Here is a 17,168-nt window from a genome sequence, read left to right on the forward strand (position 1 = left end):
ATTTAAAAATCATATAATATCAAGTCACTTGCAAACTTTAGTAATTTTATTGGTTTTTGCTAGACTCTCATTTTATGAAGTTGTAATTCTATCATCTAAGAAGAAATAATTATATTCTATTCAAGTGCTCACTTCTCTCCTTTTCCTGGTTGTCTAGAATTGAATTTAGCACTTCACAATCTTTATGTGGTATGGTTCAGGGTGAGTTATTTTATTGTATTACAGTCATTTCCATCTATTCTTATTTTGCTACATTTTATTAGGCATAGGCTCTCTATCTTATCAAATGTGTTTTCAGTAATTATTGACACAATCATATGACTTCTTTCTTTGAAATTAATGCTTTTGAACCCTTTTTAGATTATTGGAATAAATCTGCTTGACATTCTATTTTTTTGATGCACTGATGGATTTCATGTAATTTTAGATCTTTTACTATAAGTTCATAAAGAACTATGTATTTTTAACATTTTACTAATATGCTTGGCTACTAATATCATAATAGGAAATAATCCTATCATTTTTATAATCTGTGACATTTAAGTAATTGATGTTTTTTTTTTCTTTAAAGAGTCTGCTACTAAATGGCAATGGTAACAGCAAACAGCTGCACAAAATTTTTATGTGTTAGGAAAACTTAAACTTGTATATTTATTAATTCATTTGATAATTTTAGTCACCTAATGAATTAAGAAATATTATCTGATTTTTACAAATGGGAAAATCAAGGCAGACAAAGCTTATGTGACTTGCTTATGCTCAAATACCTATTACTTGGTAGAATACATTTGAACATAGGTATTCTGATGTGAGAGGCTGGTTTTAGCAGTTAAATTAAACAGTCTATATCACCCTTGCAATCTCTTTTGTGGTTATTTATTCTATTCAATTCGTTTATTAGTTTTCATATGTTATAATTTACTAAAAAGCATTGATTTCCCTTAAATTTCAAATTTATTGTCATAGTGCCACAATACTGTTATAAAAATTACTTTACTTTCTTCTTAAGCTTGTGCTATTTTTTTATTGCCAGCTTTCTTTCTAATTGATGAAACTTGTGAAGATTTTGTTTGTCTTGCAAAAACCTAATTCTTACACTTATTTATCCTTTATTGTTTTGTATTTTACTTATTTTAAAAATATTTATTAGGTTTTTTTTCTAATCAATTTTGGTTGATTTTGCTACATTTCCAGTTTATTAAAATTTTTGCCTTATTTTTTCATCTTTAAAAATGAGTAAATCTACCCTAAACCAATCTTACAAATTTCGTGTGTGTCAAATACGAAGTAAAGTATTCTTACATTGCTTTCCAGAGATACAAAATTTCAGTTTGATTTTCTCTTTGAGCCAAAGATTATTCAGGAGTATTTTAAAATCTGTAATGAGTGGGTATTCTGGTCATTCTTCATTCACTTTTCCTACTTTTCCTGGGTCAAAAATGTGACTGGTAAAACTTCCAATTTAAAAAATGTTAAACCTTTGTTCATATCTAAATGTATGGTTAAATTTTGTGAATATTAAAAATACATAGAAAAAAATATTCTTCCTGTTCAGAGGATAACATATTTTGTATATTTCTATTATATCATGTTTGTTGTTTATATACTGTGTGTGTGTGTGTGTGTATATATATATATATAAAATTTCCCTATAACTAGGCTGACCAAAATAATGAGTATTAGCCAGATTGTATCTATTGAACATTTGTATGTATAAATTGTGTACTTGAAATGTGACTTATTCTAAACTGAGAGGTAATGTAAACTCTACAAAGGTTCTTAGAGATTTAGTATAAAAAGAATATAAAATACTTATTTAAATAATTTTATATTGTTAAAATAATATTTTGGATATAATGAGTTAAATATATTATTAAAATTAATCTCATCTATTTCTTTTTAATTATTTTAATGTGGCTACTAGAATACCAAAAATTACATATCGGCTTGCATTATTTTGTACTGAACAACATTGCTCTGTAGTACTAATTTTTTCTCTACTAATCTGTCCATAAAAAATTGTATTGACATCTTTCTTCTCATGTAATATCTTTCAAGTACCTCTTCCTTGTCTTATAGTTAATGATTTCTATATTTGGCAGCTTTTAAAAACCACGTGTAGGTTTATGACTATTATATCACTTGATAAACTGTGAAATTTTTCTTCATTTGATATGAATTCTGATTTTAACTTTACATTCTATTTTATCTTGCCACTCTTTTTGTTGTTGTTGTTTTGGTGTTTGCATGGTTACTCCTTAAAATAACTTTATTTTCATCACTGGGTTTACTAGATATTTTACACATTATGGGTTTTATTTTTAATTCAGTCTTACAGTCTCTTTTCCAAATAAGAAAATTCACAAGTCAATATTTAGTATAAAAACTGGTATGATTCTCAAACATCCATCTCACTTTATGCTGTGTATTTTATGTTTTTATTTACTTCTCCTTCAGTTTGTATTTATGAGGTTTTGATCCTGCATGCTCAATTTTTCCTTTGTTAATTTAAAAGTTCTACTAGCGCTTTCATTTAACAACAAATTATTTTATAATTTATAATATTCACAATTACTTTATTTCTCTGCTATTATATCAAAGTAACATACAAACTGTAAGTCTTTATCAAGGTGGTCTATTTTCCTACTGCTCCTTCCTCTGCCACTAAGAGATAATATTTAAAGAATTTTTTCCCTCTTTGTTACCTAATTACATGACAATTTCAAGAGAACTTTAAGAGAACATTAGAGAAACGTGTCTGTCCCTGCTACTCCTAACTTTGGCTGAGGTCACTGAAATGTTTGGTTCTGGACCATTATTAGTTTTCTTCCCTGCTATAGGTTTCTTATTTTTCCATCTTTGTATAATGGAAATTATTCATCTATGCAATTGAATCAAATATATTGGAACCAAAGAGATGTCCAGGTCCTCACAATTTATAATGTGACAGGCCATAGACTCCCTTCTTGAGTGACCTCAGAACCCCACAGGACAAATATTTCTATGGGCTCTACTGTGATCTGATCCTCAACCGAGATATCTCTGCCTCTGGCCCTCAAGCACTGCCTCTAGTAGAGAGAATACTAGGTTATTTCAATCTCTCTGTCTAAGCTGGTAGAGTTTTGGGCTCTACCTCAGGCTCACCTGCCTAATGACTGTCATAATTTCTCTACTTGGGAGATATTTGTAGTGGTTAGATTGGCACTTAAAGGTATGGACAATAGAAACATATCTCAGCAGCATATATTCCTTTGTTCTGCTTCAAGACTGTCTGTTAATGTACCAATAATAGATAAGTTTAAAAAGAATATATAGTATTTCATATAACAGAGAAAGTCCTTTCCCATTATTCACCTTTCATTTTTCAATATATCTTAAATTTTTAAAAAATACAAAACCAAACTGTCTGAAGCCAGTACATAGATTCAGGACACTTTTTCACTGGAATCCCAACCCCATGCATAGTACAATTTGATTAGGAGGAGATCTCCTAACTCCTAGCTTCTTCCAGAGAAGTTTAGCTCACACGTACAGAACCCCAACTATTCTAAGGGGACTCACCCTAGGACTGGCTTCTGTTTTTCCAATATTGGAGCTCTGATGGGTTCAACATAATCTAGCTACCTGGGGAGAATGACAATAGCAGCCTGGACTGTTAGATGCTATAACTCTTCCCCCTATCAAGCACAGAATTAGCATATAAAAATTCCCAGCTCTCAGCTTTCCTCTGAGAGAAAAAAATTTGATCAGTAAGTGTAATGCCCTAACTTTTCCAGGACTTCCCAAGAACTTGCACCTTTCCTGATAGCCTTGACTTTATGATGGGTTCGGCATAGTCTAGCTGTCTGAGAGAGAACAGAGATAGCGACTTGTACTGGTAGACACCGTAGCTCTACCTTCCAGCACAGCATAGAGTAAATCATAGTATCCTGCTTCTCCCTAGGAAGGGAGAGAGTTAGGCCAGACATCAAATACCACAACATTTTTGGGGACTGGCTTCTGATTTGCCTGTCTCAGAGTACTAGTGGGACTTGGTATAATCTGGCCCCCTGGGAGAAAGTAAGTACAAGGACAGAGATTTGGAAAGGCAGTCACCATAGACCTTCCACTCCTGGTTTAGCACAGACCAAGTAGATGAAAATTCCTAGCTTCCAGCTTCGCACTGGAAAGGAAATTAGTTAGACAGAACATCTAACAATTTAATTTTTCTGGATACCATCCAAGGAATAGGCTTTAGTTTTGTTTGTCTCAGTGCACTTATAAGCCCTGGCATACTCAAGATGCCTGGGGGTTGCAAAGAACAAAGAAAGGGGGTTGACTCTCAAGAAAATTTTAAAGAACATAAGGCTCTCTGGCTGGGGCAGTTAGTGGTGGTCTTATTCTATATGAAGCCAGTCCATGAAGACTAGGAGAAGTGATTGCTTTGTCTAATGTGTAGATTTAACTGCACTAGGAGAGGTGGCCGCTTTGTCTAATGTGCAGAAATAAACATACTAAAGAAGAATCAGACAAACCTGTTCCAAACAAAGGAATAACATAAACCCCCAGAAACGGACCCTAATAAGATGAAGTTATTTAACTATTAATAAAAGTAAATTCGAAATAATTGTCATAAAAATACTCATCAAAGTCAGGAAACAGTGCAAGAAAAAAGTGAGAACTTCAACAAAGAAATATAAATTATAAAGCAGTAGCAAAACAAATTCACAGAGCTGAAGAATACAATAAATGAACTAAAAAATTAACCAGAGGCTTCCACAGTTGGCTAGATTAAGCAAAGGAAAAGATTGGCAAACTCAAAGACAGAACACTAATTCAGTCAAAGGAGCAAAAAGAATAAAAAAATTTAAAAGGATAAAGAAAGCTTAAGGGGCTTATAAGACACTGTCAAGTATTCCAGTTTATGCACTGTAGAAATACTATAAGAAGAGAGACAGAGAGAAAGAATAAGAAGGCATATTCAAATAAATAATGGCTGAAAACTTCCCAAATCTGGGGGAAAAATGAAGATATAGATTTAAGAAACCCTAAAAAAATAAAATTAAATTAACCCAAACAAATCTACACCAAAATACATTGTAAACAAATTGTCCAAAAAAAAAAAAGGCAAAAAGAATATTTGAAGCATCAAGAGAAAATTGACTTACTGCATAGAAGGAAATCTCTACAAGTCTATAAGTAGATTTTTCAGCAGACACCTCACAGGCCAAAAGAGACTGGGCTAGTATAGTCAAAGTACTAAGGAAAAGAACCAGCAATTAAGAATAAAATATCTAGCAAAACTGTCCAAAAACCAAGGAGAGAGAAAGACATTTCTAGACAAATAAAAAAGCTTATACAGTTCATCACTGTTTGACCTAACGTTACAAGAAATCCTAACAGAAGTTCTTCAAGTTGAAATAAAAGGATACTAAATAGCAACATGATAGCATAAGAAAGTATGGAAATCATTGGTAAAGGTAAATATGTAGACAATTACAAAATATTGTATTACTGTAATGGTGACAGGTTGATCACCTTTAGCTCTAGAATAAAAGTTAAAAGACAAAAGTACTGAAAATAGTAACAACAAAAATACACTAAAACATAAACAATATGAAGAGAAGTAAATTGTGATAACTATAACAAAGTGTTGGAGGAGAGAGGAGTTATTGTGTATGATTAAATGTAAGCTATTCATTTAAAATAGACTATTATAACAAATTTTATGTAAATCTCAAGGTAACTACAAAAAATATTTATAGTAGTTACATTAAAAAAAGGAATCAAAGCCTATCAATACAAAAGTTAAAAAAACAAGGGAAGACAGGAAGAAAGGGAAAGCAGAATAATGAACTATAAGACTAACAAAGTAATTAACAAAATGATGATAGTAAATCCTTATCAATAGTTACTTTAAATGTGTTAATATATTGCACTTCTCAATCTAAAGACATAGAATGGATGAATGAATTAAAAAGTCAAAACATGGTCCAACTATTTGCTGTTCTCAAGAAACTCACTTTAAGGACATATATAGGCTGAAACTGAGGAGATGGAAGAAAAAATGCCTTGCAAAGTGTAACCAGAAAAGAGAAGGGAAAGTTAAATTTACATCAGAAAAAACAGACTTAACTGAAAAAATAGACTTAACTGAAAAAACTGTTATAGACAAAGAGAGCTATTATATAATAATCAAAAGGTCAATACACTGGGAAATATAACAATTACAATTATATATACACCTAACATCGGATCACCTAACTGTATAAAGCAAACACTGACCAAACTGAAGGGAAAAAATACACAGCTATATAAAAATAGCAGGATAATTCAATAGCAGTACTTTCAGTACTGGACAGAACATCCAGACAAAATATCAGTAAGGAAACAGAGAACCTGAACAACACTACAGGTCATATGGATCTAACAGACATATGCAGATTATCCCACCAAACAGTAATAGAATAAACAATTTTCTCAAGTGCACAAAGAACTGAGATAGTTCACACGTTAGATCACAAATAAAAGTCTTTAAAAAGTTAAGAAGACTGAAATTATACCAGCATCTATTCTGACCACAATGGAATAAAACCAGAAATCAGTAACAGGAGGAATCATGGAAAATTTACAGATATGTGGAAATTAAATAACATCCTAGAACAGCCTTTGGGTCAAAGAAGAAATTAAAAAGGAAATTAGAAAATAATTCAAGACAAATGAAAACAAAAACACAACATATCAAAACTTATGCGATGCAGCAAAATACTAAGGGAAGTTTACAGTAATAAATGCCTGCATTAAAAAAGAAGAGCTCAACTAAACAAGCTACCCTTGAACCTCAAAGAGCTAATGAAGAACAAACTAAACCCAAAGTTAGCAGAAACAAAAAATAGCAAAGATTACATAAGAATAAAAAGTACAAAAACAACAGGAAATGTCAACAAAACTTTAAGTTGGATTTTTGAAATGATAAACAAAATTGATAAATCCTTACCTAGATTAAATAAGAAAAAAAGAAGATTCAAATAAATAAAAGAAAAAATTGTAACTGATACCACAGAAATTAAAAAATCATGAGACAACTATAAACAATTTATCCCAACACTCTATATAGTCTACAATAAATGAATATATTTCTAGAGACATACAACCTATCCAGACTGAATCATGAAGAAACAAAGAAATTTGAACAGATCTATAAGTAATACAGTGGTTGAATCCATAATTTAAAAATCTCCCAGTAAAGAAAAGCCAAGAAAAAATGGCTTCACTGATGAATTCTAGCAAACATTTAAAGAACACATGGTAACCTTTTTTAAATTATTTCACAAAATTCAAAAGAAACACTTCCAAACTCAGTTTATGAGATCAACATTACCATGAAATCAAAGTCAGATGATACTACAAAAAAATAAAACTGCAGATCAATGATTATTGATGCAAAACTTACAAAGTACAAATAAACTGAATCCAGTAGCACAATAAAAGGATTATACACCATGACCAAGTTTGTTTTTATTCCTGAGATGCAAGGATGGTTTGATATTCAAAAATTAATTAATGTTATATACCACTTTAAAGAATAAAGGGTAAAAAAATCACATGATAATTTAAGTAGATGCAAAAAAAGCATTTGGCAAAATTAAATTCCCTTTCATAATACAACACCCTCAATAAACTAGGAATAGCTGGGCACTGTGGCTCATGTCTGTAATCCCAACACTTTGAGAGGCTGAGATGGGCAGATCGCTTTAGCTCAGGAGTTCGAGACCCAGCTGGGTCTCAAACTCCTGAGCTAAAGCGATCTGCTCACCTTTATTTTTGGTAGACATGGCGAAACATCATCTCTACCAAAACTAAAACAAATTAGCTGGGTATGGTGGCATGCACATGGGGTCCCAGATACTCAGGAAGCTGATGTGGGAAGATGGCTTGAGCCCAAGAGGCTGAGGTTGCAGTGAGCAGAGATCATGCCACTGCACTCTAGCCTGAGTGACAGAGCAAGACCCTCATCTCAAAACATAATAAACTAGGAATAGAAGAAAAGTATCTCAATATAATAAAGACCACATATGACAAGCCCACAACTAACATCATATCAACATAATGGCAAAAATTTGAAAACTTTCTCTGTCCAATCCAGAACTTAGCAAGAAGAGAGAAGAGTTATTGCATATGATTAAGTGTAAGTTATTAGTTTCTATTCAACACAGTACTGGAATTTCTAGCAAGCAATTAGGTGAAATAATACAATAAAAGACATCCAAATGAAAAACAAAAATTTTCAAGTGTTTCTATTTGCTGACAACATGATCTTTTACTGATGGGCTTCCCTTTGTGCCAATTCAAGAATGAACTGCCATTCACAATTGCTACAAAGAGAATAAAATACCTAGGAATACAACTAACAAGGAATGTAAAGGACCTCTTCAAGGAGAACCACAAACCACTGCTCAACGAAGTAAGAGAGGACACAAACAGATGGAGAAACATTCCATGTTCATGGTTAGGAAGAATCAATATCGTGAAAATGGCCATACTGCCCAAAGTAATTTGCAGATTCAACGCTATCTCCATCAAGCTACCAACGACCTTCTTCACAGAACTGGAAAAAACCACCTTAAACTTCATATGGAACCAAAAAAGAGCCCGCATAGCCAAGTCAATTCTAAGCAAAAAGAACAAAGCGGGAGGCATCACACTACCGGACTTCAAACTATACTACAAGGCTACAGTGATCAAAACAGCATGGTACTGGTACCAAAACAGAGATATAGACCAATGGAACAGAACAGAGGCCTCGGAGGCGACACAACATATCTACAACCATCCGATCTTTGACAAACCTGACAAAAACAAGCAATGAGGAAAGGATTCCCTGTTTAATAAATGGTGTTGGGAAAACTGGCTAGCCATATGCAGAAAGCAGAAACTGGACCCCTTCCTGACACCTTACACTAAAATTAACTCCAGATGGATTAAAGACTTAAACATAAGACCTAACACCATAAAAACCATAGAAGAAAATCTAGGCAAAACCATGCAGGACATAGGCGTAGGCAAGGACTTCATGACCAAAACACCAAAAGCATTGGCAACAAAAGCCAAAATAGACAAATGGGACCTAATCAAACTCCACAGCTTCTGCACGGCAAAAGAAATAGTCATTAGAGTAAATCGGCAACCAACAGAAAGGGAAAAAATTTTTGCAGCTTACCCATCTGACAAAGGGCTGATATCCAGAATTTACAAAGAACTAAAACAGATTTACAAGAAAAAAACAAACAAGCCCATTCAAAAGTGGGCAAAGGATATGAACAGACACTTTACAAAAGAAGACATACATGAGGCCAACAAACATATGAAAAAATGCTCATCATCACTGGTCGTTAGAGAAATGCAAATCAAAACTACATTGAGATACCATCTCATGCCAATTAGAATGGCGATCATTAAAAAAGCTGGAGACAATAGATGCTGGAGAGGATGTGGAGAAACAGGAACACTCTTACACTGTTGGTGGGAGTGTAAATTAGTTCAACCATTGTGGAAGACAGTGTGGCGATTCCTCAGGGACCTAGAAATAGAAATTCCATTTGACCCAGCAATCCCATTACTGGGTATATATCCAAAGGACTGTAAATCGTTCTACTATAAAGACATATGCACACGATGTTTATAGCAGCACAGTTTACAATAACAAAGACCTGGAACCAACCCAAATGCCCATCAATGATAGATTGGACAGGGAAAATGTGGCACATATACACCATGGAATATTATGCAGTCATCAAAAACGATGAGTTCACGTCCTTTGTAGGGACATGGATGAAACTGGAAGCCATCATTCTCAGCAAACTGACACAGGAACACAAAATCAAACACCGCATGTTCTCACCAATAGGCGGGTGTTGAACAATGGGAACACATGGACACAGGGGAGGGAGCACTACACACTGGGGTCTATTGAGGGGAAATAGGGGAGGGACAGCAGGGGGTGGGAGGTTGGGGAGGGATAGCATGGGGAGAAATGCCACATATAGGTGAAGGGGAGGAAGTCAGCAAATCACACTGCCATGTGTGCACCTATGCAACAATCTTGCATGTTCTTCATATGTACCCCAAAACCTAAAATGCAATTAAAAAAAAAAATCTATGTCACCTTGAATAAGTAAAAAAAAAAAAATGATCTTTTTCAGAGAAAACATGAAAGATTCCACCAAAAAAAGGTTAGAATAAAAAAAAATCAGTAAAATTATAAGATACAAATCAACACATAAAAATTAATGTTATTTTGAGATCGATCCAAGATGGCCACTTAAGAGGAAGTCGGGATTGCAGCTCCGAGAGAAGGCGCAGAGGGTGAGTGGACGCCCCATTTCCAGACGGACTTTTACTGCCCACAGACCAGGAGATTCACAGGAGGAAAAGCCCCACGGGTCTCCAGCGCCGCTGGTTTGAGCGGAGTGGCCGCTCAGCCTACGCCCTGGAGCGGGGGGCAGTGGCTTCTTGCGCAGAGCGAGAGAGACAGAGTTCCCTCTGAGCCAGAAAGGGGAGCTGAAGCAGGGAGCCAAGCCAGGAGACCCCCGGGCAAGGGAGTGCCACGAATCTCAGAGCCGCTGCTTCGGCTGACGCAGCGGCACACAGGGCAGCGGATTTTAATTGCGCGGAGAAGCTCCCCGCATTCCCAGCGCCGCTGGGTGGACCGGAGCAGCCGCTCGGCCTGCACGGGGGGCGGGGAGCAGCGGCTCCTTGAACAAAGTGAACGAGACTGTGTCCCCTCTGGGCCAGCAAGGGGAACTGTGGCAAGGAGGCAAGCCAAGAGATTACAGGACAAAGAGGGCCCCTCTGGAAACACGGCTGAACCCGGGACGGTCCAGCTCTGTGGGGGAGGGTCGTCCTCCATCGGGAAACACCCTGCAGTTCCCCGGGCAATTTTCCGTAACCAAGACAACCCGCCACTACAGAGACTCCGTCACTACAGGGGCGGGCCAGCACAGCGGAAGCAGTTCTAACTACACCCACAGGACTGAAGGGAAGCTCACACGGAAGCTGGGCGGAGCCCACAGCAGCTCAGCGAAGCCTCTGCAGGCTGAGTGTGACTAGACTGCCACCTTGTGGGCAGGGAAAATGGTAGCAACACAGCTGAAAAACATAAAGTGCTAAACCCCTGGGCCAGAACACCTGGGGAGAAGAAAAGGGGGTTTATGAGTTCAGCTGCTGCAGACTTAAAATTAGCAAAATCAGAAAGACAGCAACTACAAAGTCAATAGGCGGATAAATCCACAAAGATGGGAAGAAACCAGCGCAAAAAGGATGAAAACACCCAAAACCAGAACACCTCTTCCCCTACAAGGCAGCATAACTCCTCACCAGCACGGGAACAAGACTGGACGGAGAATGAGTGTGATGAAATGACAGAATCAGCTTTCAGAAAATGGATAATAAGAAACTTCTGTGAGCTAAAAGAACACGTTCTAACCCAATGCAAAGAAACTAAGAACCTTGAAAAAAGACTTGATGAAATGCTAACGAGAATGGACAACTTAGAGAGGAATATGAATGAATTGATGGAGCTGAAAAACACAACACGAGAACTTCGCGAAGCATGTACAAGTTTCAACAGCAGAATTGACCAAGCAGAAGAAAGGATATCAGAAGTTGAAGATCAACTCAATGAAATAAAATGAGAAGGGAAGATTAGAGAAAACAAGGTAAAAAGGAATGAACAGAGTCAACAAGAAATATGGGACTACGTGAAAAGACCTAATCTACGTTTGATAGGTGTACCTGAATGTGACGAAGAGAATGCATCCAAGCTGGAAAATACTCTTCAGGATATTATCCAGGAAAACTTCCCCAACCTAGCAAGGCAGGCCAATATTCAAGTCCAGGAAATACAGAGAACACCACAAAGATATTCCTCTAGAAGAGCAACCCCAAGGCACATAATCATCAGATTCACCAGGGTTGAAATGAAGGAAAAAATACTAAGGGCAGCCAGAGAGAAAGGTCGGGTTACCCACAAAGGGAAACCCATCAGACTCACAGCAGATCTCTCAGCAGAAACCCTACAGGCCAGAAGAGAGTGGGGGCCGATATTCAACATCCTTAAAGAAAAGAACTTTCAACCCAGAATTTCATATCCAGCCAAACTAAGCTTCATAAGTGAAGGAAAAATAAAATCCTTTGTGAACAAGCAAGTACTCACAGATTTCATCACCACCAGACCAGCTTTACAAGAGCTCCTGAAGGAGACACTACACATAGAAAAGAACAACCAGCACCAGCCACTCCAAAAACGCACGAAATGGTAAAGAGCATCAACACAATGAAGAATCTCCATCAACCAATGGGCAAAACAGCCAGCTAGCATCAAAATGACAGGACCAAACTCACACATAACAATATTAACCCTAAATGTAAATGGACTAAATGCCCCAATCAAAAGACACAGACTGGCAAATTGGATAAAAAGCCAAAACCCATCAGTGTGCTGTATCCAGGAAACCCACCTCACATGCAAGGATACACAAAGGCTCAAAATAAAGGGATGGAGGAAGATTTACCAAGCAAATGGAGAGCAAAAAAAAGCAGGAGTTGCAATTCTCATCTCTGATAAAATAGATTTTAAAGCAACAAAGATCAAAAGAGACGAAGAAGGACATTACATAATGGTAAAAGGATCAATACAACAAGAAGAGCTAACGATCCTAAATATATATGCACCTAATACAGGAGCACCCAGATACATAAGGCAAGTTCTTAAAGACTTACAAAGAGACATAGACTCCCACACATTAATACTGGGAGACTTCAACACACCATTGTCAATATTAGACAGATCAACGAGACAGAAAATTAATAAGGATATCCAGGACTTGAACTCAGACCTGGAACAAGCAAACCTAATAGATATTTACAGAACTCTCTAGCCCAAATCCAGAGAATATACATTCTTCTCAGCACCACATCACACCTACTCTAAAATTGACCACATAATTGGAAGTAAATCACTCCTCAGCAAATGCAAAAGAACAGAAACCATAACAAACAGTCTCTCAGACCACAGTGCAATCAAGTTAGAACTCAGAATTCAGAAGCCAACCCAGAACCGCACATCCTCATGGAAACTGAACAACTTTCTCCTGAATGTTGACTGGATAAACACTGAAATGAAGGCAGAAATAAAGATGTTCTTCGAAACCAACGAGAATGAAGACACCACATACCAGAATCTCTGGGACACATTTAAAGCAGTCTCTAGAGGAAAATATATAGCAATAAGTGCCCACATGAGAAGAAAGGAGAGAACTAAAATTGACACCCTATCATCAAAATTGAAAGAGCTAGAGGAGCAAGATCAAAAAAACTCAAAACCTAGCAGAAGACAAGAAATAACTAAGATCAAAGCAGAAATGAAGGAGATAGAGACACGAAAAACCCTACAAAAAATCAATAAATCCAGGAGCTGGTTTTTTGAAAAGATCAACAAAATAGACAGACCACTAGCCAAACTAATAAAAAAGAAAAGAGAGAATAACCAAATAGATGCAATAAAAAATGATAAAGGGGATATCACCACAGATGCCACAGAAATTCAAACCATCATCAGAGATTATTACAAACAACTCTATGCACATAAATTGTAAATTAGTTCAACCACTGTGGAAAACAGTGTGGCGATTCCTCAAGGACCTAGAAATAGAAATTCCATTTGACCCAGCAATCCCATTACTGGGCATACATCCAAAGGATTATAAATCGTTCTACTATAAGGACACATGCACACGAATGTTCATTGCAGCACAGTTTACAATAGCAAAGACCTGGAACCAGCCCAAATGCCCATCGATGATAGACTGGACAGGAAAAATGTGGCACATATACACCATGGAATATTATGCAGCCATTAAAAAGGAGGAGTTCACATCCTTCGTAGGGACATGGATGAACCTGGAAAACATCATTCTCAGCAAACTGACACAAGAACACAAAATCAAACACCACATGTTCTCACTCATAGGTGGGTGTTGAACAAGGAGAACACATGGACACAGGGAGGGGAGCACTATACACGGGGGTCTGTTGGGGGGGAGGGGGGATAGTGGGGGGCTGGGGAGTTGGGGAGGGATAGCATGGGGAGAAATGCCAGATATAGGTGAAGGGGAGGGAGGCAGCAAATCATACTGCCAGGTGTGCACCTGTGCAACAACCTTGCATGTTATTCACATGTACCCCAAAAACTAAAATGCAATAAAAAAAAAAAAAAATTAATGTTATTTTAATTAGAAATATAATCTAATTTATAATTTAGTGCTATTGTAAATGAGACTATTTTCTAAATTTTTGAAGAAATTAGAAAACACTAATGAGGTGAAACATTTATATGCTGAAAACTACAAAACATTTTGAAGGAAAATTTAAAATATACAAACAAATTGAAAGGCATCTCATATTCATAAATGAAAACAATTGATATTGCTAAAATACCCATACCACTCAAAGCAATCTATATATCGAGTGTAATCTCTATTAAAATTCAAATGACAGTTTTTACAGAAATGCAAAAAGTAATCCTAAAATTCATATGAAACCACAAAAATACCACAAATAGCCCAATCAATCTTGGGCAAAAAGAACAAAGCAACAATAATCAAAACATTCTGGTACTGACATAAAGCCAGATATTTAAATCAGTGGAAGGAAATAGAGAGCCTAGATATAAATTTATGCATTTATAGTCAATTAATTTTTCATAAAGTTGTGATGTGTTCTTTATTCAATCTGTTATATGATGGCATAGCTGGATGTAAAATATAAATTTACTACTTGATAAAATACATATAAATTATATTCTTTTAGAAGAAATGGAATATTTACCCTTTTTAAATATTATTTTACTAAACCAGACTCGTCTGAAACCAGACATTTGTATTTGATGAAATATCAAAGATGGGAATATGTTAATGTAAAGCCAGCAGTTTTTTTAAAAAAATATTCTTAAGGCCTTGGCTCCAAACTCTTGCTCAAGCACTTGCCACTGCTCAACCCTGGAGGAAAATATTTCTCACTAGGTCCTATCTCTAATCAAGGCAATCAAATCTCATTTGCCTGAAGTAGCCTGGACCTAGAGTTAGTCCTGGAAAGTATTATGGCCATTAGTATATTAAGTTAGCAAATAACTAGAATGCAACTAGACTGATAAAGGCTATGATTGAAGCAAATCAGAAATACAATTGAAGTAAAATAATGAACCCAGAAGACCGTCCAATCTTTTCTGGATTCTAAGAAACTAAAATTTGTGATGAATTAATTGACTTTCTATGTAGTTGCTATGAATTAAGTCTATGTACATTACATTTACAAATATAGCTATTTGTATTACATTTTTCTCACATTTAAACTCCTATTCTTTTGGAATGTTGTAAAGAAAAATATAGCTCAAAGTGGCATATCCAAATAAGCTCATTTTTAGCATGGAATCCTGTGAAAAAAAGAAATACACAACTTGGTAATGGCATTTACCATTACAGTGTAAAAAGCTTTTGAATTTGTGCATCATAATACATCCTTGGCTCAGGTACCAGATAAATCAGTTCATATAGAATTGTAATATTTTTCAGTACTTTGTATTACTAAGTCACTAGCTGAATTCTAAAAAGTTAAATCTAGCCACATTCTAAAGAATACACTAATACATCTTTCCTAAATTTGAATATGCAAACATGCCATTTCATATTTGTATTTATTAAATTACTATTTTATTCAAAAAGGAAAAGTATTTTTAGGGTAAAATTTATCTGCGTTTGCAGTTGTCTTTCTTAAAAACCGATAGTATTTCTTTGAATGCTTAATTGAGACCAATACACTGTATATTGGAAGGAATCAATAAACATTTATTATCCCTCACGATACTACTGCTACTGATGGATTATAGGTGGACTATGATGTAGTGTTTCTTTTTTTTTTTCTGAGACTGATTCTCACTCTGTTGCCAGGCTGGAGTGCAGTGGCATGATCTAGGCTCACTGCAACCTCCACCTCCCAGGTTCAAGCAATTCTCCTGCCTCAGCCTCCTGAGTAGCTGGAACTACAGGCATCTGCCACAATGCCCAGTTAATTTTTGTATTTTTAGTAGAGACCAGGTCTCGCCATGTTGGCCAGGATGATCTCAATCTCTTGACCTTGTGATCTACCCATCTTGGCCTCCCATAGTGTTTCTTTCATATGTGGTAGACAGCTTCTGACATGATTCTCAGTGATCCCTGTTTCCTGATATTCATATTCTGTGTAATCCCTTCTCTTTATGTATAGGCTGGTACCTGTAACTCTCCTAATAATAGAATATGGAAAAAAGTGATGAGATGTCACTTCAGAGTTCAAATCATAAGAGATTATTTACTTGCTCACACTCTGAAGTGCAAGCTATCATGCTATGAGCTAACATATAGGGAAACCCAGAAGGCAATGAATTGAGGGATTCCTCCAATCATCAATCATCAAAGAACTGAGGTCAACAGTCCAACAAGCCACAAGAAGTGCCAATGGGCATGCAAGCAGAACTTTTCACAGTTGAGTCTTGATTACAGCTCTGTGACAGATCTGAAAGCAGAGGGCCATAGTAACTGATGTCTCTATTCCTGACCTGCAGAAAACTTTGTAGATAATAAATCTATGTTGTTTTAGGCCATAAAGTTTTGAGACAATATATTATGCTATACTAGATAACCTTTCAGTGGAATCTTTATACTATAGTAGAAGCTCCAAAGCCCCATAGCATAACTGCATTACCAATTAAATATATTAGTGGGTGCCAAAGTATTTTTAAAAATTAAAGCCAAAGTAAGGTTTAAAAAAAAATTCAAGTTTTATTTTAGATACTGGGAATACATGTGCAGATTTGTTATATGGGAATACTGCACGATGCTGGGGTTTGGAGTACAAATCTCACCACCCTGGTAGTAAGCATAGTATCCAATAGGTAGTTTTTTTCCTAACCCAACCACCTCCCTCCATCTTCCAGTAGTCCCCATTGTCTTTTTTCCCCATATATATGTCCATTTGTGCTCAATCCTTAACTCCCACTTACAAGTGAAAACATGCAGTATTTGGTTTTCTGTTCCCTGCATTCATTTGCTTAGGAATATACCCTTCACCTATGTTGCTGCAAGGTGTAAGGTCCA

The sequence above is a fragment of the Aotus nancymaae genome, unplaced genomic scaffold (assembly GCF_030222135.1).
Source record: "Aotus nancymaae isolate 86718 unplaced genomic scaffold, 86718_ANA_hifiasm-v0.15.2.pri h1tg000033l, whole genome shotgun sequence".
Classification (NCBI taxonomy): domain Eukaryota; kingdom Metazoa; phylum Chordata; class Mammalia; order Primates; family Aotidae; genus Aotus; species Aotus nancymaae.